General features: G+C 52.1%; 1 protein-coding gene across 2 annotated transcripts in view; it reads left to right on the forward strand.

Annotated features, from left to right (window-relative positions):
• Positions 1-2,195: 2,195 nt before the first annotated feature.
• The window catches only part of GJC2 (gap junction protein gamma 2), a 30,745-nt gene continuing 7,502 nt past the window's right edge, over positions 2,196-25,438 (forward strand). The window contains exon 1 of one of the 2 annotated variants that reach the window (XM_018909120.3): positions 2,196-2,294. The gene's annotated coding sequence lies outside the window, so the exon portion shown is untranslated. Of the gene's footprint in view, positions 2,295-12,587; positions 12,684-25,438 lie in introns of those variants that run through there. The other variant, XM_018909123.3, reaches the window with a different exon arrangement.

Consider the following 25,438-nt stretch of genomic DNA (forward strand, 5'->3'; position numbering starts at 1 on the left):
ATAACATAATTTGTTATAATGGTATAGCATAACATATTTGTTATTATAACAAATTGGTATTTTGACATAACATAGTGTCATAATTTCTTATTGTGTCATTAATGGCAATGGAAGTAGAATTGATTTTTTATTTAACTAATACTCTAATTGGTTTAATTGTTTTTATGTTATGTTTGAGGGTAGCTGAGGCAGAAATTAAATTGATGTAAGTAATTTTGTAGAGGTTTAAGTCTTGAAGTTGTTATTATAGGTTTTTTTTATAATGATGGGTAATTTTTTTTTTAATGTTTTTATGTTTTTTTTAGTGTTTTTTATGGTTTTTCATTTTCACCTCCTAAGCAGGATGGGCCTGTCTGGGGGGGCACTGACAGGGTGGGATTGTGGATTTGGGAGCAAAACGAACTGGGGAGGGAAGTGAAGTTCCTCACCCCAGGAGTCGGTGTCACTGTTTCACTGATCCTTGCAATTTATTCTGTATTTATTCTATTTTGTGTATTGCATGTATAAAGGCAGCATTGGAGAGCCATGAAAATGATGATTTCTGTCTAAGCCTGCAAAATGTTTTGTATTAAATATTTGCATAAGATACAGAAATCCAACTCCATTGGGGTCTGGAGAATCCTTTAAAAATTGAATCCAGGATTTTGTTCAGAACCCTTTTGCACAGGGCTGAATGAGAGTTTGCTCAGAGTCTGATACAGAGCAGGGCTGAGATATTTTTTTTAGGAGCCTATTTAAGGTTGGTTTTGAGCTGTGTGGTTACAAAAAGGATTTCCCTGAGAATTTTCTTGCCCAAAATTCCTTGAAATCCTGGGCTGAACTTGGGGCTCATGACTGTGCCAAGGGCAGCAGCAGCTGCAGGAGCAAGTGCTGTGCTGCTGCCTCCCTCCTCCTCCTCCTCCTCCTCCTTCTCCATCCCTGGAGCATCCCAGAGCTGATTTCCTCTGGAAAACTTCTCCTGGGATCACATCACCCCTGCCCAGTCAGCCAGGCTCTTCCCAGCCTGTTCCTCCCCCAGAGCAGCTGGAGAGCAGAAACACGTTGGAGAAATTAAATTAGGGGATGAAAACTTGGCTGCCCCATCCCAGCTGTTCTGAGGAGCAAGGACATCTCTTAAAATTTCCTTCAGACCAGGAAAAACAAGTTATTTTGAGGAGTTTCACATGGTGGGAGCTGCTTAGGATGCACTGTGTATGTTCAAGAGATGAAGAGCCACCAGATTTTAAAGGTTGAGGGCCTTCTTCATGCCAGATTTGCTCAGTTTTGGGGTTTTCTTTATTTGCAGCCAGTAAAACCTCAGTGATTTGAACTCCTGGAAGCCAAATCTCCCCTCACAACACGGGGCCTTTAAGGAAAACATCAATTTTTGTGAGGTCAGCCAGAAAATCATGCGGGTTGGCAAGGGGAAGGAGCAGATGACGACGTGCCAAAGGTTGTGGCCTTTGCATGGGGCAATTATTTAATCCCTGCTTGTGGCTTTGAGTCAGGGGCAACATCCCCCCATCTGCAGCAGGGATGTGCTCATGGGGGAGAGAAATCCCTCTGGCAGAGAGCAGGAGGGGCTGGGGGAGGAGGAAAATGTCCCTCTGTCCCCTTCCAGCTGTTTTCCCTTCCAGCTGTTCCCCCTGCCCTGCAAAACGGGGTTGGGATAGGAGCCTCTGCTCAACAAAAAACGTTAACATTCAAAATTTCAGGCAACAGGCACTGCTTTGGGCATAAAAATTGAGAGAGGGGGAAATGAAGTTTTTTGGTGGTGCTGCAGTGTTTCACTGCAGCTGTGAGGACAGGGAGAGTTTGTGCCAACTTTCCACCGGGTTTGGTGCAGAAAGGAAAAGAAATCCCAAACAAGAAGGAAACATTCTTATCCAGCTGCAGCACCTCCGCTTCCCGCCTTCCTCTCCTGCTCCAAGGAGCTCTTTTTGCTATTTTTAGCCATAAACCCTTCAACTATTTGAATTATTTGATTTTTTTTTTTTTCCCATAAACACCACTCTGGGCTCTGTTAGAGCGAGCGCGTTGAATTCATCTCGCTCTCTTTTTTTTATAGCTTTTTTCACACGGGCTGGGAAGGAAAACCCCCCAAAAAATATCGAGGGAAGCAAAGGAATCCTCGGTGTTCTGGGGAGCTGGGATGCAGATCCAGAGGAGTTTTCCCGTCCCACGTCAGAGCGCGGCGGTGGCGGGCGGGAGGGAGGGAGGGGAGCGGCGCTGGGAGCGGCACCGGACGGGATCCAGGCACCCACCGCTGGCCAGGATGGGACAATTTTGGGAAGGACTGAGCCCAGAGCTTCTCCGTATGTTACTTTCGTGCTTGTTTTGTTTTTTGTTTTGTTTTGTTCTGTTCTCCCTCCTGCTCCTCCTGGTGTTGCCGGTGGTTCGTAGCTCGGCGCAGATCCCCTCCCTGAGCTGCAGCCCCGCTCTGCTCCCACCCCGCTCTTCATTTTCCGCCCTTTCCCAATTATTGGGGTGGGAAATGCGTTTGCTGAGACTGACTGTTCCTGTGGTGCCTTTCCTGCCGGGGTGAGAGCCTCAACATCCCTATTTGGCATCGGTTTGTGCACGCTTTGCTGGCGCGAATCATCCCCCGGCACGCAGGGCAGCGCAGATCCGTGTCCGGGCAGTTTGGGATTAAACAAACTTGGTTCAGCTTTTTCCTCACGGAAAAAGGAAAGAATTCTTCCCTCTGAGGGTGGGAAGGCGCTGGCACAGCTTCCCAGAGCAGCTGTGGCTGCCCCTGGATCTCTGGCAGTGCCCAAGGCCAGGCTGGGCAGGGCTTGGAGCACCCTGGGACAGTGGAAGGTGTCCCTGCCATGGCAGGGGTGCAATGAGGTGATCCTTAAGGTTTCTTCCACCCCAAACCATTCTGGGATTCTGTGAAACCCCTCTGTGCTCTGGGACCTCCTGGCCAGTCCCCATCCCAAACCTCCTCTTATCTCAGACCACCCAAGCTGGAAGGAGGAACACCAGATTCTGGTTTTGCTGCTGAGCCTGTGTTCCATTCCTGAGGTTTCTGCAAAATTTGGGATCTGCATCCTCCTGGCTTGGGGATCACCAACTTGGATCCCCCTGCTCCTGCATGCTGGGCTGGGCTGTGAGGCCAGGCACAGCTGGAGAGCAGCAGCCATGAGGGCTCATCCCAGCAGATGTGGATCTGCAGCTGGTGTCTCTAATCCATGATGAGTTTATCTTCTCTGTAAGGTGCTTTTGGCTTGTTTTTAAAATAAGATCCAAGGCCGTGAGCACCCTTTTCATCTTCACATCCCAAACACCTTGCAAAGGCTGTGTTCCCTCCTGGGGAAACTGAGGCAGGTGGAGCCTGCCTGGCTTGGCAGCATCACCACCAGTGGGAGCTGAACCTGCTCTCGGGTGGCCTCATCTTCTTGGCCAACCTTCCTTGAGAGAAAACTCTCCTTTGGCTACCAAACACCCAGGATGCTCCTCTGGGCTGGGAGCTCCAACTTGGATCCTTCATCCCCACCTCAAGCTCCTGAGATGAACCTCATGTGGAGATGCTGTTGAAGTTCCACAGCTTTTAATTGTCCCATCCTTCAAAATTCTAAAGATCTTCCCCATGGCTGGTGGATGACCCTGAGCTCTGTCCCTTCTACCTCCAGATCTCTGCAGGTTTAGTTGCCACCAGTGTTTGTCCAAAGAATTTCCTGGAGGAGGGGGCTGGAAGGAGCTTCTGACCCCCCCCCCCCCTTGTTCATGAGGTGGCCTGGGAGAGGAGGGCATTCCTCTCCCCATCTCCTCCCATCCCAAAAAACCCTTCCCTTCCATCCCAAGCACAGGAGCTGGGCTGAATGAATTTATTTAAGCTCTGCTTGATGGCAGAGAGCTGTGTCCTCTCCTGGTGGGAGGAGAGCAAATATTCCATGACCCCCCAAATGGGAAACAGACCCTTAAATCCTGGAAGGCCACAGGCACCTTCTCCTTTCTCCCAAATGCCACAGGAGGGCAACCTGCCCTCTGTCCAAACTTCCTTAGGGAGGCAGGGGGAGGAAATCCCAGCTCCAGACAATGGGAACAGGAACAGAGCCATGAGGCAGATGGGGAATCTGCTCCTCCTGCTCCTCCTGCAAGCTGGGAGAGCCATTTCCCAGACAATCCTTGGATCTTGTCCAAGACCAAAATATCAGGTTTTATTTTTGTGTGTGTGCCTGTCACAAGGAAACCCCTCCTTCCCCAGCAATATGGTGTGCACCATATTCCTGAATGATCCCAGGGCTGGGGAGAACTCTCTTCTCCTCTTATTTATGGCCTGGCTGGAGTTCCTCCACCCAGTGCTCACCCCAGCATCCCAAGGGTCAGATTTAAGGCTGCCCAGCTCCCTTTGACCTGCTCTGTCCCTTGGAGATTGATGAGCAACCATGAAATCCACGTGGTTTCTGCTCCTTGCTGCCAGGAGAAGGGAAAATAAAGGAGTTTTTGTGGGCTTTCTGCACGTTGCAGCCTGGGGCTGTAGCAGTAGAAGACAGAGAACATGGATAGAAAAGGAGGAGCCCCATGCTATAAATTAATTAAGGCACATGAGAACAAACTTTGCTGGAGCATTTTGTTTATCTCCCTGCCTCTCCCATTTTTTGCTGCTGTGGGTTGTGCCACTGTTTCTCTGGCTGCTCCCTCAGAAGGTGAGGATCCCATGTCCCACCCTGAGCTGTCCCTGAGGAATGCAGTTCTCAGGTTTCTGTGGCTGACACGGCTCCTGAGGTATCAGAAAGTCTTTTTTCCCCAGCCCTGCAAGAAGTTGAGATTCCTTGGTTCTGCTTTTCAAGGCTGTTTATTTTCTCTTATCTGCTACATTACATTCTTTCTCTGCCCTGCTGAGTCTGTCTGGCAGGTCAGGTTGTGGCACACTGCCCACCTTCAGGGCAGAGTTATCTTTTTATACTAAACCTACGTGTTCTTTATTTACAATAATTTCCCAATCCCTATCACCTGTGTTAGACAGTCTGTCTCTAAACCAATCCAGAAGTGCCACCATCACAGCAGAAGATGGAGGACAAGAAGAAGGAGAGGAAGGACAGGACACACCCAGATTCCTCCATCTTGCCTCTTGAACCCCCATTCTAAATCCCCAAAATTCTACTTTTTCACCCTGTGACAAATTCACTGTCATTCTACTCAATTCTACCCTTGTGGCTTGTAACTCCTCACACAAAGTTGGGAATTGTTTCCATGGGCTAAAATCCAAGGCTCAGGTGTGTTTGACTCCGTGGCAAGGTCTCTGAGCCCCCTGCCAGGGTCTGGAGTCCCCCAGGGCAGCCAGAGGGATGTCCTGGGCTCTGACATGAAGTGACTTTATAAGGACAAGCCAAGCCCTCGAGCAGGCCAGAATTGCTCCTCCAAGAGCTGCACACTCTCTTTCTTGTGCCGTTTGATTTTTTGCTCCTTCTCCATTCCTCTGGGGGTGGATGCCAACTTTTCCTGGCTCCAGTGGGTGTGGAGGTGTGGAAATGCTGAGCAAGGTGAGGATCTGAGGGTGACTTGTGCAATCACAGGCCAGCAGAGGCTGGAGGTCCCTCAGGAGGTGCAGATGTCACCAGCTCCCCGTACCAATGTTTGTCAGGGAGAATTTTATTTCCTATCCACTTGAAATTCTTCTGGCTGCATCCTGTCCTTCCATGGAGTATTTTTGGGATGTCTGTGAGCAACACAGAGCAGCACTGCTTCCCCATCCCCCCAAACTTGGTCCCATCACCCTGATCATTAATGACACTCCACAGCCTTATCCCTGGGAGGTGCCACCACCAGCTGGGCCCTGTCACCATCACAGGGGGGTGGCAGGGTGGCACCAGCCACAGGACCCTATTTTCTGAGGGGTTTACACCCAGAATCCCCATTTCCCCAGAGATCAGGTCCATTTGGGCAAAGCAAGGACTGAGGAAGGTTGGCAGCAGTTCTGAGGCTGCATTTCTGCTTTGTGTTGTTATTTTTCACCCCTTTTCACACCCTTTTAAACCTGCCAGGGTGGCAGCAAGCCCCTGCTGGCACCAGCAGTGGGATGGAAATGGGCAAAATCACGGGAAAACAGCCCTGAAATGGGCTCGTCACGCACTGGGGGAGGCATCACTTCCAGCCCAGCCCTGAGCACCTTTGGCTGCTTCCATCCCTCCTCTGGATCGAGGCAGGGTTAATCCATGCCACGACCCCAAATCCTGTTCCCTGCTAGTGCCAGCCCCCAGAGAACACCCGGTTCAAACATGAACCCGAGCTAAATTCCTCCAGGCACGTTTTTATCATCCTTTATTTATTTTTTTATTTTTTTTTCTGCCACTGACAATGGCTTTGCTCGGGGCTCTGCCCAGCCCTTTCCTCTGTGCTGCCAGACAGAAGCAGTTAACCAGGTTGGCTCAGAAATGAATGTCCTCCTTTCCTTTCCTCGCCCTGCCCGTGTCCCCGGGGAGGAGCCGCTCTCCAGAGCATCATCAGACGATGTCTCAGTGACCCGGTGGCCTGTGCCGGCACTGCCGCTGCCCCGGGGCTCGGGAGCATCACTTTGCTCCCTCCCTGCACCTCCTGTGCCCCGGGGAAGGTGGGAGCCAGCGCCGGCTTCACTCAGAGCAGATCAGGCTGATGATAAAAAGCGGGGCTGGAGGATGTGGCATTCACATTCTCTGAAAAATTCTTTTGCTCGGGATTTTTCTCCTGAGAAGTCTTAGAGAAAAAGGAAAACAATTCTTATCTCATTTGCTTCTCCTGTGTTTTACTGCTTTGGAATGTGTTTGGAGATTGTTCACCCACAGGTGATTGTTCCAGTGCATTCTGCTGGGAGTTGTTTTCACTCTTTGGCCAAACAGGGCCAAGCTGTCAGGGTTCTGGAGAGAGTCAGGAGTTTTCATTATTATCTTTTTAGCCTTCTGTAAGTATCCTGTCTGTATTCTTTAGTATAGTATAGTTTAGCATTCTTTAATATAATACAATACTATAAAATAATAAATTAACCTTCAGATCCATCATTCCTCCCTGCCACGGGAATCCCTGCAAATACAACAGGAGAAGAGGAGGGGAGGAGAAAGAGAGGGAAAAGATGATGCCAGGGGCATTGCAAAGCAATCCCTCCTGTAGACACAACCTCGTTTGATAGCGTGGCTTCTCTGGGAGATTCCCCAGGACAGGGGACACCACCAGGGCCAGGACCCTGTGCTGACCTTGGTGCCCAGAGCCCCTGGGCTGGTCTGGGGAGGTGTTTAGGGTCCTTCCAGATGCCACAGCCCATTAGTTCTGCCGTGGCTCTGGGGAGAGCTGATGGCTCCAAGGATGCTGCAGCTGCCGGAGCAGCGCTCGGGAGGAGCCGCTCGCCGCTCCCGCAGCCTCTCCTCCGAGGGCATCCAGAGCAAGGCTGCCTCCCACGGGGCTTTGCTGCATGCTTGGCTGGCCTTGGTGGGAGGTGGTCGCTGTCAGGCTCGCAGAATCCCCGGACAAAGCATTTTCCAGGGTGAGATCAGCCGCAGCTTCAGCGCCTGCTTGGATGGAGCCAGAGGTTTGCAGAGGATGGAGGAGGCGTGTGCTGGGCAGAACTGGGCTGGTGGAGCATGAGACATCCCTGCCTGGGGCATGGAGACCTGCCTGGCATCCTGGTGTGAGTGGAGAGGTGAGGAGCTCAGCTGGGAAGGCCAGGAGAGGGACTGTGTGTCTCTGGGATTTTGGGAGAAGGGAGGACTTGTGTGCCCTCTCCTGCGGCCCCAGCCTGGGGGGTGACCTGGGGCTGGTCTTTCTGTGGGTGGGACCCACGGCAAAATGAGCAGAGTGGGGCTGGACCCTGCCTGGGGGCTGCTCCAGACCCTGCCGGGCTCTTGGGGCTGCTGGAGGGTTTGGCCAAGGCTGTTTTTGCCTGGAGATCCGGGAGAACTCCAGTGGCAAATGCAGGGTTTGATCTCCTGTGCCCATCCTCGAGTGCTGAGGGGGCTCCTGAAGCTGCTGTGTGGGGTGACCTTACCCCTGGGGGTCACAGCACAGAGGGATACCCTGGAAAACAGGAGAGGCATGTGGCCAACTCCCAGGTTCAGCTTTCTGCAAGAAATTCAGAGTCTAAGGGCAAACACCCGAGGTTTTGTGTGCTGGCCAGGACACGTGTGGGCGTGGAGCTCCTTTATTTATTCCTCCAGGAGCAGAGCTCTGCCGGAGATCCCGGGGTGGGAGGATGAGGAGGAAGCTCAGCTCCAGCTTCCTCTCAATCCTTCTCCCTGTTTGTCTCCCTCCCTCCAGGATCCCGTGGCTGCAGAGCCTCCTGGCAGCCCACAGCACTTTTTTAGCCATTCCAGAGAACTGGAATAGTCCTAGTGAGGGTGAGCTCTGATTTATTGGGAGTGTTTTTATGGTGTTTATGTTGGCAGGCTGCAGTTTGTGTACGGCTGGAAATGTTCGCTGAAGCCTTTTATCACCAGGGCTGAAAAACAACAGAGAGCTGATGAAAAGTCCTGTGCTAATTGCAGAGGGGCTGAGTCAGGGCTGGGGCTGTGAAATGTCTGGCTCTGAGGGGCTGCTGCTGCAGTCCCCATGGGGAAGGAGAGATGATTTCAGCCATCAGCAGGGTGGGATCCCTCCAGGTTGGGCCAGTGAAGGTCACATCTGGCACTGAAAGGGACAGATTGTGGTGGTGCCTTGGGCTCCTGTCCCTGCTCACAGCCTGACAGAACAAGATGATCAGCAGATGTAAGAGGTTTCAGCTTGGGGAAAAAAAGCAGTTGCTTAAATGTGGTAATTTTTTATAACTCAGATGTGGGGCAACACCTCGTGCTGGTGTTGGAACCGCAGCTCATTTCTATCCCATCACTCCCCTCCCCAAGTCTTTGTAGGATCTCGGTGTCCCAGCTGAAGTTTTAGTGAAATCAGTGTCTTGGTGAGACCCCAACATCATCTGTTGGATTTGGAGTGATTGAACATCATGAGCACCTCACGAGAAACAACCTCCTGCTCTTCATTTTCCACTGGATTATCCCTCTCCCATTAGTCCTGCAGAATTAGTCTGAGAGCAGGAAACTTTTTCAGGGGCCAGCAATGCACCTTGGAGCATAGGGAAAGAATTTAGCCACCTGCCATCAGAGACCTACTTTAAAATCAGCTCCTGATCCCTCCAGTCATGTCCACCATCCCTTCTCCAGGTGCTGAGGAGCAGGGGGTGATCCATGGGGTGTGAGCAGCACCTTGCTGTGGGGTGGGGAACCCTTAGGGCAGTGTAAAATGTGAAGCAGCAGGAAGGAGCTGCAGGGGGATGCCACACCTTGGGCAGGGTGTGCTTTGGGTCTCCTGGTTCCTCAGAGCAGGTGGTGACATCCAGAGGAGTGGAGGGAAGAGCTGGAAACTGAGATGAGTCCCAGACAGCCCCTGGATGTCACAGAATCCCAGAATGGTTTGGGCTGGAAGGGCCAGGGGCAGGGACACCTTCCACTGTCCCAGGCTGCTCCAAGCCCCATCCAACCTGGCCCTGGACACTTCCAGGGATGAAGCAGCCACAGCTCCTCTGGGAAATCTGTGCCCAGCTCCAAGGAGGGATGACTACCCAAATTTAGATAATGAAATCCCACCCCAGTGCCCTAAAACCAGTCTTGGAGGATGCCACAGAGGTTTTATCCTTTTGAGGAGACCATGGCATGAGGTCCTGCCTCTGCATCACCCCACAGTTGCTCCATACCCTGCAACCCTTATCCCAGAAACATCCACTGGGACTCTCCTGCCAGGCAAAAGGGCACTTTATTCCAGGCCAGCTGTTTAGGAAAGGTCCTGGCCGGCATTGGGCACCTCAGTAGATGTGTCCTGCTGGGTGGATCCTGACAAGGAAGGAGGCAAGGAAGGGCCCAGCATAACAAGCACATCTACGTGCCTCTAGTCTAGTCACACACACAAGAAAATTCAAGGAATTTGGTTCAAAGTGTTTTAGCGAGGCAGAGAACCTTCTATTTTAAGAGATTTCTGATATCTCTCAGCCTGCACTGAACCACACAGACTGTAAAGGAGGAGGGGAAAAAAAAAAAAAGACACAAAACCAACAAATCCCCCACTTCTGCTACTGGCAGTAAAATTTTGGCTGACACATGTGAGCCTCTGTTAACCCATGGCCCTGTGAACGTGCTGCTCAGGGACAAACCTTACAGTAGGAGAGTCCATCCTGCTGTTATTCCAAGCTTCCCAAAAACCAGCCAAAACAAATATTTGGAGGAAAGGCAGGGGCTGCCTGGAGGAGAGGACTCGGGCAGGAATGCTCCTGCCACTGGGCAGGAGGTGACATCATCCAGATTCCTTCACTGAGGAATGCAGGATTTGGTCTTCCCTGCCAGTAATTGCTGTTCAAAAACAGGCCTGCCCAGGAAAGCAGATTTCACCCAGCCCCTTCCACTGCACAGCAGAGAGACTGAATGTTCCCAAATCCCCTTCTTGTTCCTAGTTTAACAGGGAATTGTGTGGATGGGCAGGGTGAAATTGGTCATCTCCCAAACCACAAGGGGAAGCACCCAAAATTGCAAAAGTGGGAGCTGGACAGAAATCTGGGCAGGGAGAGCTGGTGGGCAGCAATGACTTCTTGGGGTGGCCAGGATGGGGCTGGGGCTGGGACTTGTGTGCTGGGCAGACTTTGCTGAGAGCTGCAGGAGGAGCCCATGGTGACCCCCGTGGTGGCCCCGTTTCTCAGTCCTGTGAAGCCCAGTGACCACATCAGGTGTTTTTGAATGTAGAACTTCAGTGGTGACTGGAGAGGGTTGGTCCTTGAAATCCCTTCCAGTTTGGATTTCCTCTGGTTCTGTGGCTGGAATAGGCTGGTGTGCAGAGCATTCTGACCAAGCAGCTGACACCTGGCTTGAGCCAGGGCAGGGATTGTCCCCCTGTGCTGGCACTGCTGGGACACCTTGAATTCTGTGCTCATGTGTGGGCTCCTCATGACAAGAAGGACATTGAGGGTCTGGAGCACCAGGAGAAGCTGAGGGAGCTGGGAAGGGGCTCAGCCTGGAGCAAAGGAGGCTCAGGGGGGACCCTGTGGCTCTGCACAGCTCCTGCCAGGAGGGGACAGCTGGGGGGGTCGGGCTGTGCTCCCAGGGAACAGGGACAGGAGCAGAGGGAATGGCCTCAAGTTGTACCAGGTGAGGTGCTGATTGGATATTAGGGAAAATTTCTTCCCTGAAAGGTTGGTCAGGCATTGGAAGGGGCTGCCCAGGGCAGTGGTGGAGTCACCATCCCTGGAAATGTTCAAATACACGTTGATGTGGCACCTGGGGACATGGTTTGATGGTTGGACTTGATGATCTTTGAGCTCATTTCCAACCTTAATTTCCCTTAATGATTAGTCTGGTAGGGCTAATTCAGCCAGGCCACTGTGGCTGAATTTCATCATATCCATGTAATCCCTGGGAAGTGGATGGGATTGCAGGAGTGGAATCAGAGGGCCTGTGGCAGGTTTGGGGAGGGTTTTTCATAAAGGTAATAAATTTGTGGGTTTGTGTTCTGCAAAGATGCTCCTTCTTCAGGCTTTGAAGCTGTATTCATTTCTTCTCCATGAAGCTTGTTCATTTCTCCTTTTCCATGAAGCTTTTGGCTTCTCCTTTGGGCTGGACACCCCACATGCCATCTCCATTCCCTGCAGCCTGCAGCCCTCCACCCCAGGCTCTGCAGGGGCTCCACCAACACCTCTGGAAATGGATGTCATCAGCACTTCCAGCTGCAGCAGAGGGGTCAGTTCCTGTGGGATGGAGGCTGCTGCCCTCATTTCAATAGGTGGAACTAGGTGTAGTTCAGCTGCCCCCATTACCAGCCCAACAGGGTGATTTAGTGCCTGGAAAGGCCTGAAATATTTTGCTCCCAGTGCCTGACAGAGGATGGCTGGCAGGAAATGAGCTCCAAGGCAGGGCAGGGTTTGCTGGTTCTCTAATTTCCCGCCAGGTTTTGGAAATTCTTGGCAATGAGATGGAGAGCAGAAGAGAAGGGCTTCGGCCAAAGGAGAAATCCCACTTGGTCAGCGGGATTTTTGGGAAGGGTGGAGTGAGGAGCTCTGACTGGGCAGCAGCAGGACAAGGGCTGGATCTGCTGAGGTGTGCCAGGAGAAGGCCTGCTCACTTTTGGGGCCAGCAGCCCCAGAAAAGGGGGAAAGGACACAAAGCTGGGTCTGGGTCATGGCAGGGTGATAATATTGAATTTTGTCATGGCAGAAGGGGCACATCCATGCAGGAGGGCTGGGATCAGGTCCCACATGGGACAGGGTGACAATGCCATGGGAGAAACCTTCTGTGGGACATCCTGGGCTTGGCTTGGATGTTGTCCCCCACCAGGCAAGTCCCTTCCCTCGTCATATCTGGGCCACCCTCCACCCCAGGGCTGAGTCTGGTGCTGTCAGTCCTGGTCTGCAGGACCCTCACAGCTCAAGGGAGGACAAAACCAAGACTTCCCTCATTCTCCTTGGGAGAGGGGGAAATCACAGACTCCAATGGTGTGGGTTGGAAGGGACATTAAAGATCATCTGGCTCCCAGGAGGAGAATGCAGGCACCAATCCCATTGCCTCACACAGGCTGAGCAAGCACTCCACCACTGGAGCCAAGCCCCTCTGGGATTCCACAGGGGTGGAATAGGGAATAAAGGGCATGGAACAGGGATCTCCTGCTCATTTCTGCCTGCAGTCACCCCAGAGGCAGCACAGAGCTGGCCAAGCAGCACTGACATGAGCTCCAGAGGACTCAAGTGGAGGCTCCAAGGCTTTGAGGTCAGTAGGGACCAAAAAAAGCAGCCAGGAAAAAAGATTATAATGGATGCAATCTGCTTTGAAATGACACAAGGAAGCTCAGAGGCTCAGTATTTATCACAGCTCAGGGAGTCAGGTGCCACCAGTCAGGTGTGGGGCTGCTCCTCTGGCTCCAGGCCCCCCAGCAGGACATGATTTGGGGGTTTGGAGCAATGTTAAGTTGTTTCTTCAAGTTTTTTAAAATCACAGATGGTGGTGTGGTTTCTTAATTGTTTCTGTCTGGAGGCTGAAGGGAGGATGACTTGGAGAGGAAGGGAGGGAAAGAACCAGGGATGGAAAGACTGAATTTTCAAGAAGAGCCTCCCACAACTTCAGCTTCTGGTGATGGCCAGGGTCAGTGATTGCAGCTTTTCACTCCAGAAAATTCTCAGGGGGTTTCCTGGAATAAGGAAATGTGGTGGGCTGGGTGCACAGCAAAGAGGATGGACCTCAGCTGAGCAACAACTGAGACATGTCCCAAAAGCTGCCTGGAGGTCAGAGACTCTGACTTGACATTTTTTAAGCTCTATTTATCACTAAGTGAAGGAGAATCAGGTTTTTTTTTCCTTAAATACCCCCTTTCCACAGCATTTTCTGTGCTGATTGCCTCTTTAAGCTTAGCAGAGGAGGCTGAACCAGCCCTGGGCTGGCAGAAAGGGTGGAAGAAATGTGAGCAGCAGACTGGGAGCCTGGGAAGGGGCTCACTGCACGTCATGGAGGGATTTCAGTATTACTGTGAATTAAACCATGACTGCAACATCCTCTGTGTCCCATCCCAGCCTCACAGTGGAGCTTCAGGCATCCCTGCCTGGGAACCAGACAAATTCACCAGGGGTTCCTGTCCTGGCAGCAGCAGCTCCCCTCTTCCCAGGGGTGGTGGAGGGTTTGGGGTGAGCAGGGCAGGGCTCACCTGAGCTGTTCTTTTCTCTAGCAAAACCTGCACCTGATTTTGGGGTCTCCTCAAGCCAGGTCTCATAAGCTCTTGGAGATTTATATCACACCCAAGAGAGCTCAGCCACCTCAGATGGCATAAAATCAGCAGGCTGGCTTCTGTGGCAGTGCTGGAAACGGAAAAGGTTTAATAAAAGGCAAAATAACAAAACTCTTTACAGAGAAAAACCCAGCCAGGGGCAAGAGGCTCTTGCTCCTGGTAAAACACCTCACAAAAGCCATTAGTTCCTTTGTTCTCTTCTTTTTCTGCTGAATTGCTTGGGCAGGACCTTTTAGCTTCTGTCCCATTGGCCATCCTTAAGTCTGAGGTGAAGTCCCCAGGGCCCTGTGAGGTGTTTTTATACCTAATCGAGGAGAGAAACTTCTGGCTTTTTTTCCTTTTTTAGGAGACAAAGGATAATTTGGTCACTCTCTCCACAGGGGGCACATTCCTACCTGCACCCACAGGCCTGGTGCTCCCTTGGGAAGATCTCTGTATCAGGGCTGACCTGAAAACAAAGGCAGAGCCCTCCTCTCCCCTCGTCTCAGGCTGTGGATCAGCCCTGAGCGCTGCACATTGCTGGCTCACGAGCTGCAGCTTCCCCTCTGTAATGGAAGGGCTCTCCTCCTCCTCCTCTTCCTCCTCCTCCACCTTCCTGCCTTCCCTTCCTCCCCACCGTGCTCATTCATGAAAAGTTCCCAGCTGGATGGAGGTCAGGAGAGGAATTGATGCAGAGAGGAGTCGGTGTTGGCGCGTCTGTTCCCGCGCGCCGGCCAAGGGAGGTCGCGGGCCCAGAGGGATTGAATCTCTGTTTTCACAGCTGGATTCCACATCATCCTTTCTTCTCTCCAGCTTTTTATTGCTGCTCATTCCCCCTGCTGGGAAGCAGAGTGTGTGCTGGAGTGGGGCACGGCCTGCTGTGGCTGCCCCAGGGGCACTGAGGGGTGCTGTCCCCCCCAGGACTGGGGACCTCCCCAGGACAGGACGAGGGGCAATGGCCATGAACAAAACCACAGCGAGTTCCACCTCAACATGAGGAAAAGCTTCTTCCCATGGTGGCAGAGCTCTGGAACAGCTGCCCAGGGAGGGTGTGGAGTTTCCCTCTCTGGGAACACCCCAGACCCACCTGGATGAGTTCCTGTGCCACCTGCTTCAGGTGACCTGGAGCAAAACAGAGACTGGAGATGGCACTTGGTGCTATGGTCTGGTTGAGGTGTTGGGGCATGGGTTGGACTCGATGATCTTGGAGGTCTCTTCCAACCTCATCATTCTGTGATTCTGTGACCTTGCCTGGGCAGGGGGCTTGGGCTGGCTGATCTCCAGAGGTCCCTTCCAACCACAACACTTCCAGGGTTCTGTGATTCCATGACCTGCACATGAAGGACTGAGGCTGGAAGGGATTATGTGCTCCTGCAGTGGGGTCATGCAATGGATCCTGTCTGGGCAGGGAGGAAGGTGCCATCCCATAATAATCCCCTGAGGACACCTGGCTGCAGCCCACATCTCCTGGCTCCTTTTATCCTTATCCAACCAGCTTGGTCCATCCTTTGGTAGGACAGGGCAGGGAGCAAGACTGGGATCATCTGCCTTGGCCTGGAGCGTGGTGGGATCACAGCAAACCCTTGGGATTATGGTCCCAGCCTGGGCACACCACGAGTTTGGGGAATGCTCCAGGGTCTGGTGAAGGTGGGCTAGGGATTGGTGGTGTAGGTGCAGGGTTGGGGGTGTTGGGTTGTTTTTCATGGTGCTGGTGTAGGTTTGGTGGTGTTGCTGTAGGATTTGGTGCTGCTGGTGTAGGTTTGGTGGTGTGGTGTAGATTTTGTGGGGCTGGTGTAGGGTTTTGTGCTATGGTGTAGGGTTTGTGGTGCTGGTATAAGTTTAGTGGTGACAGTGTAGGTTTGGTGGTGTAGTGTAGATTTTTGTGGTGCTGGTGCAGGGTTTGGTGCTCCTGGTGCAGGGTTTGGTGCTCCTGGTGCAGGGTTTGGTGCTGCTGGTGCAGGGATTTGGTGCTCCTGGTGCAGGGTTTGGTGCTCCTGGTGCAGGGTTTGGTGCTGCTGGTGCAGGGTTTGGTGCTCCTGGTGCAGGGTTTGGTGCTGCTGGTACAGGGTTTGGTGCTATGGTGTAGGGTTGGTGGTGCTGGTATAAGTTTAGTGGTGACAGTGCAGGTTTGGTGGTGTAGTGTAGATTTTTGTGGTGCTGGTGCAGAGTTTGGTGCTGCTGGTGCAGGCTTTGGCCAACAGGCAGGTGTGGCTCATGGCCATTGTGGTGAGGGGGTGGAGAAGGAGCTGCTGGAGCCCCCTGGGTGCCCAAAGGACTCCAGCAGTGCAGATTCAGGGTCAGCCTTTGCCCTGAGCAGCAGCGTGGCCCAGGGCCAGCTGGCACTGGCTCCATTCCCACCTGGATGCCAGCCTGGGAACACCTTCCCCATGGCACTGCCCCACTCCTGAGGGGGGAGAGGGACCCTGATCCAACCCCCTGCAGGCTTTGGGGATGACCAGACACATGGTGTGGTATTGTATTGGTGGGGTGCCCGTGGCAGGAAGGAATGATGGATCTGACCCCATGTTCTCAGAAGGCTCATTTATCATTTTATTATACTATATTATATTAAAGGCTGATTTATCATTTTATTATACTATATTTTATTAAAGGCTAATTTATTATTTTATGATACTATATTATATTAAAGAATACTATAATAAAGAATACAGCAAGGATACAGACAGAAGGCTAAAAAGATAATAATGAAAACTCCTGACTCTCTCCAGAGTCTGACCCAGCCTGGCCCTGACTGGCCAAAGAGTGAAAACAACTCCCAGCAGAATGCAATGGAACAATCACCTGGGGGTGAACAATCTCCAAACACATTCCAAAGCAGTAAAACACAGGAGAATCAAATCAGATAATTATAGTTTTCCTTTTTCTCTGAGGCTTCTCAGCTTCCCAGGAGAAGAATCCTGGGCAAAGGGATTTTTCCAGGAAATGTGACTGTGGCAGTGTCCCATCTTGGCACGGGGGACCTGGGGCTGTCCAGATGTGAGGCAGGAGCTGCTGACCTCTGCACGTCAGCGGGTGGGGGCCACCTATGTAAGCAGTTCCAGGAAGGTTCCTGTCCCTGTTCCAGCCCTCAGATCAGACCCTTCTCACATCAGGACCTGCAGCCCTCGCCGATGCTCCAGCCTGCAGCTCTGGAAGGTACCGTGCTGCTCTCCCAGCCCTGGGCTCTCCTCTGGGCTTTTCTCTCTCATCCTCCTCTTTGCATGCAAACCTGGCTGTGTAATTGAGTCTGTACCTAATTACTTAAGGGTTATTAAATATTAGCTGGTGATATCTGTGTAATGAAATATCTCAGTGAGCAGAGTGGGAACCTGCCCTGGTCGTGCTGGGAACCCAGCCAGGAGGGTAGGAAAGCACTTGTGGAAATGATGTTTCCTTTTTTCCTTATTTTCTGTTGTGTCTGTTATCTCAGAACAGTCTGGCAAGAGCACATCCAACCCATTTGCTGCCTTATTTTTCCTGCTCCAGTCTCTGCCTTCCCTTTTAATTCCATTTAGGTCTAATTAGTAATGGGGAAATGGGCCACGAAGTCACACCTGAGTGTCTTGGATCTGCTTTGGCATTTTCCTTCTTGTCTCCATAGAATCCCAGAATGGTTTGGCTTGGAAGAGACCTTAAAGATCACCTAATTCTGACCCCTGCCAGGGACACCTTCCACTGTCCCAGGTTGCTCCAAGCCCCATCCAGCTTGGTCTGAACAGCTCCAGGGATGGATGGAGAGGGCAAAGCCTCTCTGGGCAATTTCTTGTTGTCTTCAGTATAGGTTTAAAATTGGTGTTGAATTTCTTGACCATAAAAATTTTGTTACTGTGAAGAAAATCTGGTGTCCAGGGCTCAGGAGGAGGTTTTGGTGATTTGGGGTGGTGAGTGTGCAGCAGATTTATTGGGGAGGGCACAGGGATGGGTTTATATGGGGGAGAGAAGGGTTTGACAGCTGTTCCCAGCCCTTGTCCCTGTTTGCACAACACTTGGATCGTGGAGCAGCCTCACTGTTTTGGCTCTGTCTGACCTGACGAGTCAGAGGCTTCTCCAAAGCCAAAAGATTGGGAAATAGAGAAAATAGATATCCCAGCCATGAATGCTGGAATCTGCAGAAAGGTTTGGTGTTTCAGATATGATGGTTGGGGTAAAATTTTGTCTTATCTCACAAGTCCTGCTGCCTGAGCTTCACCTCAGCTCCTGCAAGCAGAACCCTTGTGGTGGGTGATGGGTTTGAGAGGCCAGAGGGATGGAGAACCTCTTCTGTGGGGAAAGGCTGAGAGAATTGGGATTGTTCAGCCTGGAGAAGAGAAGGATTCAAGGTGACCTTGCAGCCCTTTCTTGTGGCTGAAGGGGCTCTAGGAGAGCTGGAGGGGGGGTTGGACAAGGGATGGAGGGACAGGACAAGGGGGAATGGCTTTAAATTGATTTAAGGTAGCTTTAGATTGGATATTAGGAATAAATTCTTCCCTGGCAGGGTGGGGAGGCCCTGGCACAGGGTACTGCCCCTGGATTCCTGGCAGTGCCCAAGGCCAGGCTGGGCAGGGCTTGGAGCAGCCTGGGACAGTGGAAGGTGTCCCTGCCCATGGCTTTAAAGATGGACTTTGAGATCCCTTCCATCCCAAACCATTGTGGAATTCTGTGATTCCATTGCTGGCAGAGCAGGCTGAGCCCCAGGGTGTGACAGCACCCTGAGAAGGTGACACAGCAAAGCAGGACCCTGAAGGTGCTCTCAGGCCCAGCAGCTGCTCCAAACGAGCCCCAGGTGGTCTTTAACCACCTCAGAGTTGTCAGGGGTGTTTAGAGCAGCAGGACATGAGCTCTGCCCCAAGGAGGGTGTAGGACAGGGCAGTCCTCAGTGGTGCCAGGCTCTGGCCAGGGCAGTGGGAGGGACAATCCTGAGAACCAGGCAGAGCAGACAAACCAGGACCTGATGCAAACACCTGGGCTGGCTCCTGTGGGTCCTGTTCCTGGACAAATTGATGCAGCACTTGCTCACTGCAAGCTCCTGGCCCTGTTAGAGTTGAGAGGTTTCTTTTGGTTGGCAAATTACAGATATTTTTGCATTTGTAAAAAATTAGAATCATAGAATTGTTTAAGATCATCACCAGCCAACCCAGCACTATCATAACCACCCCCAAACCATGTTCCCAGGTGTCACATCCACAGTTTTGAGCACTTCCAGTGATGGTGACTCTACCACTGCCCTGGGCAGTCTGTTCTAGTGTTTTACACCTCTTTCTGGGAGGAATTGTTCCCTAATACCCAATCTAAACCTCCCCTGGTGCCATAAACTTGAAGCCATTTATTCTTGTCCTGTCACTTGTTATCCAAGAGAAGATAAAAACATTAAATAACTTTGGACCATTTCTGATGGCTGTCCTGGCTAGGTGGGAGCAGGTCATGCAGTGTCTGACATGGATGAGGTGTGTGGTGACAGAAGTGACACCATCATTTTTTCCACTGGAACTTCTGGGGGAAAAAAAAGAAGAGTCAAACTCTCAGGGTCAGCAGCCTGGCTGTGACATTGCAAAGCATTTTCCACACACAAAACCACCCCAAAGCTGTGAGTGCTGCAGGTGTTTGCAGGGGAGATTGGTGAGGAAAGCTGGAGGAGGTGTTGAGCTTTCAGAGAGCCATGGAATCATGGAAAGGTTTGGGTTGGAAGGCACCTCAAAGCCCATCCTGTTCCAACCCCTGCCATGAGCAGGGACACCTCCCACTGTCCCAGGGTGATCCAAGCCCTGTCCAGCCTGGCCTTGGACACTGCCAGGGATCCAGGGGCAGCCCCAGCTGCTCTGGGCACCCTGTGCCAGGGCCTGCCCACCCTCCCAGGGAACAATTCCTTCCCACTCTCCCATCCATCCCTGCCCTCTGGCAGTGGGAGCCATTCCCTGGCTCCTGTCCCTCCATCCTTGTCCCCAGTCCCTCTCCAGCTCTCCTGGAGCCCCTTCAGGCCCTGGCAAGGCCCTGAGCTCTCCCTGGAGCCTTCTCCTCTCCAGGGGAACATTCCCAGCTCTCCCTGCCTGGCTCCAGAGCAGAGGGGCTCCGGCCCTGGAGCAGCTCTGTCACCTCCATGCCCTCCTTTGGGTGGGTACCAAGGACAGAACTGCTCCACCTCCACTCTGAGGGTTGCTGTCTTTATGCCCAAGCTGTCCCTAAGGTGCTGCTGCTTCCATCCCCTTCCCTCTTCCCACTCTGACACTGGGAATGTGGTTTTCATGCTCCTGAAAAATCAGGAAAAATGTTCTTTTCACCACTTGGCAGCAGTCAGGGGCCTCACCAGCAGCTCCTGAATGCAGCTCAGGAGCTGGGCTGAGCTTTCACCCTCTCCTGACCCCTTTTCCTGGGGCTCTTCCAAGCTCCCTCCTAACTCTCCATCTCTGCCCATCCACAGGTGTTGGGAACAACACCACCAACCCCACACCTTGCTGGAGCAGCCAAAAATGTGTCTGTTTCCCTTTTTTTTTTTTTTTTTTTCCAGCATTCCCTAACCTCTCCCATACACCCTTGACCCTTTTCCACTGCCCCCACCTGCATTAAGGCACTGCTGGATGGAGGAATGTCCTCATGGACAACAGAGGGAGGAGGAGATGAGCTGTGAACTTTTGCACAGCCCGGGGATGGATTTCCTCTGATTTTAATTGAATTTTTTAAAATTTTTTTTCACTCTTTTGTACGAATTCAGGAAGGTCTAGAGCAAGTCAGGCCTGGCTTGGCTTCACAGGGCTGGCAACACTGAGTGGAAATTTTATTGCTTCCTGTTATGAGAGCTCAGGGAGGCAGGATGGGATTCCAGGAGGAACAGGGGCAGCTCCAGCTCCAGGGATGACCCTGATGGGTGGGGCTGGAGGTGGCCTTTCATCCCCACTGCTCCCCCAGCTACTTCAGGAAAGGGAAGCAAATAGAGGAGGGAATAATGGCTCAATTTGACCTCTGGCTATCGAGGCAGATGTTTTCTTTGGAGCAGCAATAGATGCTGGGGAAAAAATGCTATAAAGGGCTTTGCTGAGCCACGTCCCAGGGCTCCACCTAAGTCCCTTTTGCCACCCCTCAGTGTCATCTCACCACCTCTGACACTCCAGGTCTCCCCTGGGAAAAATGAATGTGTTTTTTTTCTCAGCACTGAAATTTATCTCAAGAATGTGTTCATCAGAGAAATGTTCAGCTGGGAAGGGCAGGAATAAATTGCTTCTGCTCTCCAGCCTGGGTTTAAACATTTCCTCTGGGCTTTTGTGCTTTAGAATTTAAATCTTGTTGTTATTTAAGCAAATCAGATAAGGTTTAGGTCATTTTCAAAGTGCTTTTACCTTTCTGCAGTCATCAGCCAGCGATATCTGAAGGAAACTTTTCCTGTTTTGCAGCAGAAATGTTATTTATTCTGCTAACAGCACAGGCTTCTGGCTCCAGGCACAAACCAATGCAAACTTCACAGAAATTCCATTTTCTGACCTATCTTTGTGCTAACTGAGGCATAGCTGTGGTCCAAATGTCATGGCAGCTCAGAGCCAGAGTTTACATTTTCAGAGTGCATGAAGGAAAACATCCCTCACCTCGCTTTCAAACACTCTTGCATTATTCAGCCAAAACCCCCACGGGCTTTGGAAAAATGTGTAAGACCAGATTTTCCCTGTTTCATCCTTGCAAAGAGCCAGAGACCAACCACATCATTCTTTTCCACATCAAAACCTTCTTGGGTTCATCCAACAGAGCTGGATGCAGGATAAAAATCAAGCTGATGGTGAATAAGTAGAGATTTTGCCTTTCTGTCCTTCAAGTGACACATTTGCATCGGGGTTGGTGTCACCAGTGCCCTGAAAAGCCTGAGCAGAGTTTTGTGAAGGAGCAGATTTTAGCAGCAGACCCTGGCACAGCTTTTTCTGCTGCTTGTAAATTGTTTTTTTTTAAAGAGAGTTAAGGTTCTGGCTGAGTTCTTGGGATGCAAGCCCTGATTAGCCCCAAATCTTGGAGAGCACCCAAAGCTCGGTGTGAAGGAGGGAAGAAGTTTGCACAGCTGGGATGGTTTTGTTCAGTCAGGGAGTTTGGTGGGACTGAAAATGAGCCTGGGAGCCCTGGGCTGGCATGGCAGAGTCGAGCAGCACCAGGGCCATTCCCACTGCTCACCCCTGCCTCAGTTTCCTGAACAGCTTCCTGGGACAGCCAGGCTTGTCCCTGATCCCCCCACCCCTGGAATTGTTGGTTGGGTTTCTGTTTCGTGAGGAAATGGGCTCCTTCTGACCCCAGGTGTGGCCCCTCCACCCACTCACCCAACCCCTATCCCAGGATGGGGCTCCCATCCTTGCTGGGAGCTGCTGGCCTGTCCCAAAGCACCCAGGAGATGTGGCCCAGCCCAGCCAGGTCACCGGGGCAATGGCACGGCTTGGGTCCTTGGGGACACGGCTTGGGTCCTTGGGGACACAGCTTGGGTCCTTGGGGACACGTGTCTTGGCACGTTCCTGGGCACACACGGTCTTGGGCGTTGTCCTGGGGGTACAGAGTTGTGTGTTCCTGGGGACACAGTTTGGGTCCTGGGACACGTTGGGCCTGGGACACAGCTTGGCGTTCCTGGGGACACTTTGGTCGGACACGCTTGGGTCCTGGGGACACGCTTGGTCCTTGGGGACACAGCTTGGCTTCCTGGGGACACAACTTAACAACTTGGGTCCTTGGGGACACAGCTTGGGTCCTTGGGGACACAGCTTGGGCCCTTGGGGACACGGCCTGGGTTCCTGGGGACACAGATTGGGTTCCTGGGGACACAGTTTGCATTCCTGGGCACACAGTTTGGGTTTCTGGGGGTACAGATTGTGTTCCTGGGGACACAGCTTGGGTCCTTGGGGACACATTTTGAGTTTTTGGGGACACAACTTAGCAACTTGGGTTCCTTGGGGACATAGTTTGGGTCCTGGGGGACACATCCTGGGTTCCTGGGGGACACATCCTGGGTTCCTGGGGACACAGCTTGGGTTCCGGGTGACACAGCCTGGGCCCTTGGGGACACAGCTTGGGTCCTGGGGTTGCTGAAGGCTCTGGAGACTCCAGCCATGAAGAAGGGGCTCCTGTGGGAGCTGTGGCCTCTCTCCCACCAGGAAATGCAAATGGAGATGTTCCAGGGGGACACAGCTGGGACCTCAGGCCCAAGGAGCCTGCTGCAGTGGAAGGTGTCCCCAGCCATGGCCAGGGGGTGGAACTGGAGGCTCTTTAGGGTCCCAAACCCTTCTGGGATTCTCCACAGGGCTCCCTTCACCTCATCCCATCAGCCAGGCACGTGCTGCTAGAAATGTCCAATTCTCAGGGCTGGCTGGAACCAAACTGGGTAAAAATGAGCCCAAATCCTCTTCCAAACCCATGGATCCCCCACACCTGTGTGCTCCTGGCACAGCAGCTCTGAGAGCCCAGGAGGGGGTGGAGGAAAGGAGGGCACATTGAGGAAGGGGTGTCAACCCCTGAAGCCCATCTTGAAGGGGATAAAACCTCAGAGTGCCTCCCCAGATCCCTTTTTCCCCCATATTATTCTTATTTTGCCACCTAATTACTGGCAAATAAGAATAATAACAAATTCCACGGATGTTTTATCTATGCAAAAGAAAAACAGTATTCTCCAAATCCCAGTATTCCTTCTCAGCACTGCCTTTGCCACACTTTCCATCACAAATCCCTTTCCAAGTGGGCAGCACCCACAGCCTCCAAAGGTGAGGATGAGTCCTGCATCCCACCTCCAATAGTCAGGGGAAAAAAGTTTCTAGTAGAGTTAATCCAAGAGGAAATAGGTAAGAACTAAAACTGCTGCTTCACATCTTGCTCTTGCTTGTGGTGTTCAAACATTTTTGCTTCTCAGATGGGAAATTCCATCATCTCAAAAGCTCAAATCCAACAATAATCAATAAGGTAAAAAGATGGTGGTTTTATTTATTGCAGTTTTGTCACATCTGTCTCAACACAGCGGGCCCTGTTTTAAAAACAGCCCAAAGATGCACACCTTCATTGCCCTTAGTTTAAAAATGAACATCCAAAAGAGGAAAATCAGAGAAGAAAATGACCTGTCAGCACAATCCAGCAGAGAGCTTTGTAGGCTTGTGCTCAGAGTGGGTAATTATGGTCTCTCCTCCTCCCTGGTGCAGCAGGAGATGTTACACCAGGTCTCATGATCATTGGTGACAGCACTTCTGTATTTCCACAGGACATTTAAATAAATCTGTACAGATCACTGCTCTGAAACACAAACGGTGCCTGAGGGAGAGGTGCCTTGGAGAGGTGACTCCCAGCAGCAGCCAGAATTATCCAGAGCTCCATCACACCCTTTCTCCTCTGTCTCCTCTCTTTTATTCCCATCTCTCCTGGCCAGGCATTGAACTGAGGACAGGGCATGCTGCTGGGGTGGGTTTTTCCCTGAACACTTTATGGCTCTGCCTCCTTGCCTGGGAGCTGGTTTGGTGATGGGAAGCCCTCAGTCCCTGCCAGTCAGTGATGGCTGGAGCAGGAGCAGATGTTGCCTGACCTTCCTGGAGCACAGCTGCCCCAGAAATCTTTCCCCAGCCACGAGAGCTGTGTGTATAAATAACTCTCATGGTTAGAAAGAAAAGGGCCTGGAAAATCTGCCTGACCCACGGGGCTGGGACCACGCTGAGCTGCCTTTTATCTCTGAGCTGAGCCTGGGAGTTGTTCTCAGCTGGTTATTTTTAAATAACCAACAGCACTTCCCTGCAGCTCGGCCCTGCACCAGCAGCAGCAGGTGGGACTTTGACTTGGGTGGGAACGAGCTCTTGGTGGCCATCCCTGAGCTCTGGTGGGTGTCACAGCATGTGGCTTTAGGAGGGACATGTGCACGAGGGACCCTGGTTGTGGGGGATGCACCCAGTGTCCCTGTGGAGTCACCACGAGGTGACCTTCTGCTGTCTCCAGAGCTGAAGGACCTTGAGGGGAAGGAGGTCACTGCCCCAGCGTGCTGGAGGCCAATCCCTACCCCAGGAATAAGCAGGGATAATGTGGCCTCAGCCTGCTGCATGTTCTCACTCTCTCCGTGGGAGAGAGATCTCTCAGGATCTCCAGCCCTGGGGGAGTTTGGACATCCCCAACCCTTGGAGAGTTTGGAAATCTCCAGCCCTGGAGGGGATGTTTGGAGATCTTCAGCCCTTGGGGGGGTTTGAAGATCTCAGCTCTGGAGGAGTTTGGAAATCTCCAGCCCTGGGAGGGTTTGGAGATCTCCAACCCTTGGAGGGGTTTGGAGATCCCCAACCCTTGGAGGGGTTTGGAGATCTCCAGCCCTTGGAGAGTTTGGAGATCTCCAGCCCTGGTGGGATTTGGAGATGTCCAGCTCTGGAGGGGAGATTTGGAGATCTTCAGCCCTGGAGGAGTTTGGAGATCTCCAGCCCTGGGGGGATTTGGACATCTCCATCCCTGGGAGGTTTGGAAATCTCCAACCCTTGGAGGAGTTTAGAGATCTCCAGCCCTTTGGGGGGGGGGTTTTGGAGATCTCCAACCCTCGGAGGGGTTTGGAGATGTCCATCCCTGAAGGGGTTTGGAGATCCCCAACCCTTGGACAGTTTGGAGATCTCCATCCCTGGGGGGATTTGGACATCTCCAGCCCAGGGAGGGTTTGGAGATCTCCAACCCTTGGGGGGGTTTGGAGATGTCCATCCCTGAAGGGGTTTGGAGATCTCCAGCCCTGGTGCTCTCCTCTGGAACCTCCCTGTGTCCTTTGGGAGAGCAAGCTGTCATTGTGCCACGTGCTGAAGTTGAAACATGAAGCCAGGGTTGTGGCAATTGAACT

This window comes from Serinus canaria, chromosome 2, assembly GCF_022539315.1.
Source record: "Serinus canaria isolate serCan28SL12 chromosome 2, serCan2020, whole genome shotgun sequence".
NCBI classification, from domain to species: domain Eukaryota; kingdom Metazoa; phylum Chordata; class Aves; order Passeriformes; family Fringillidae; genus Serinus; species Serinus canaria.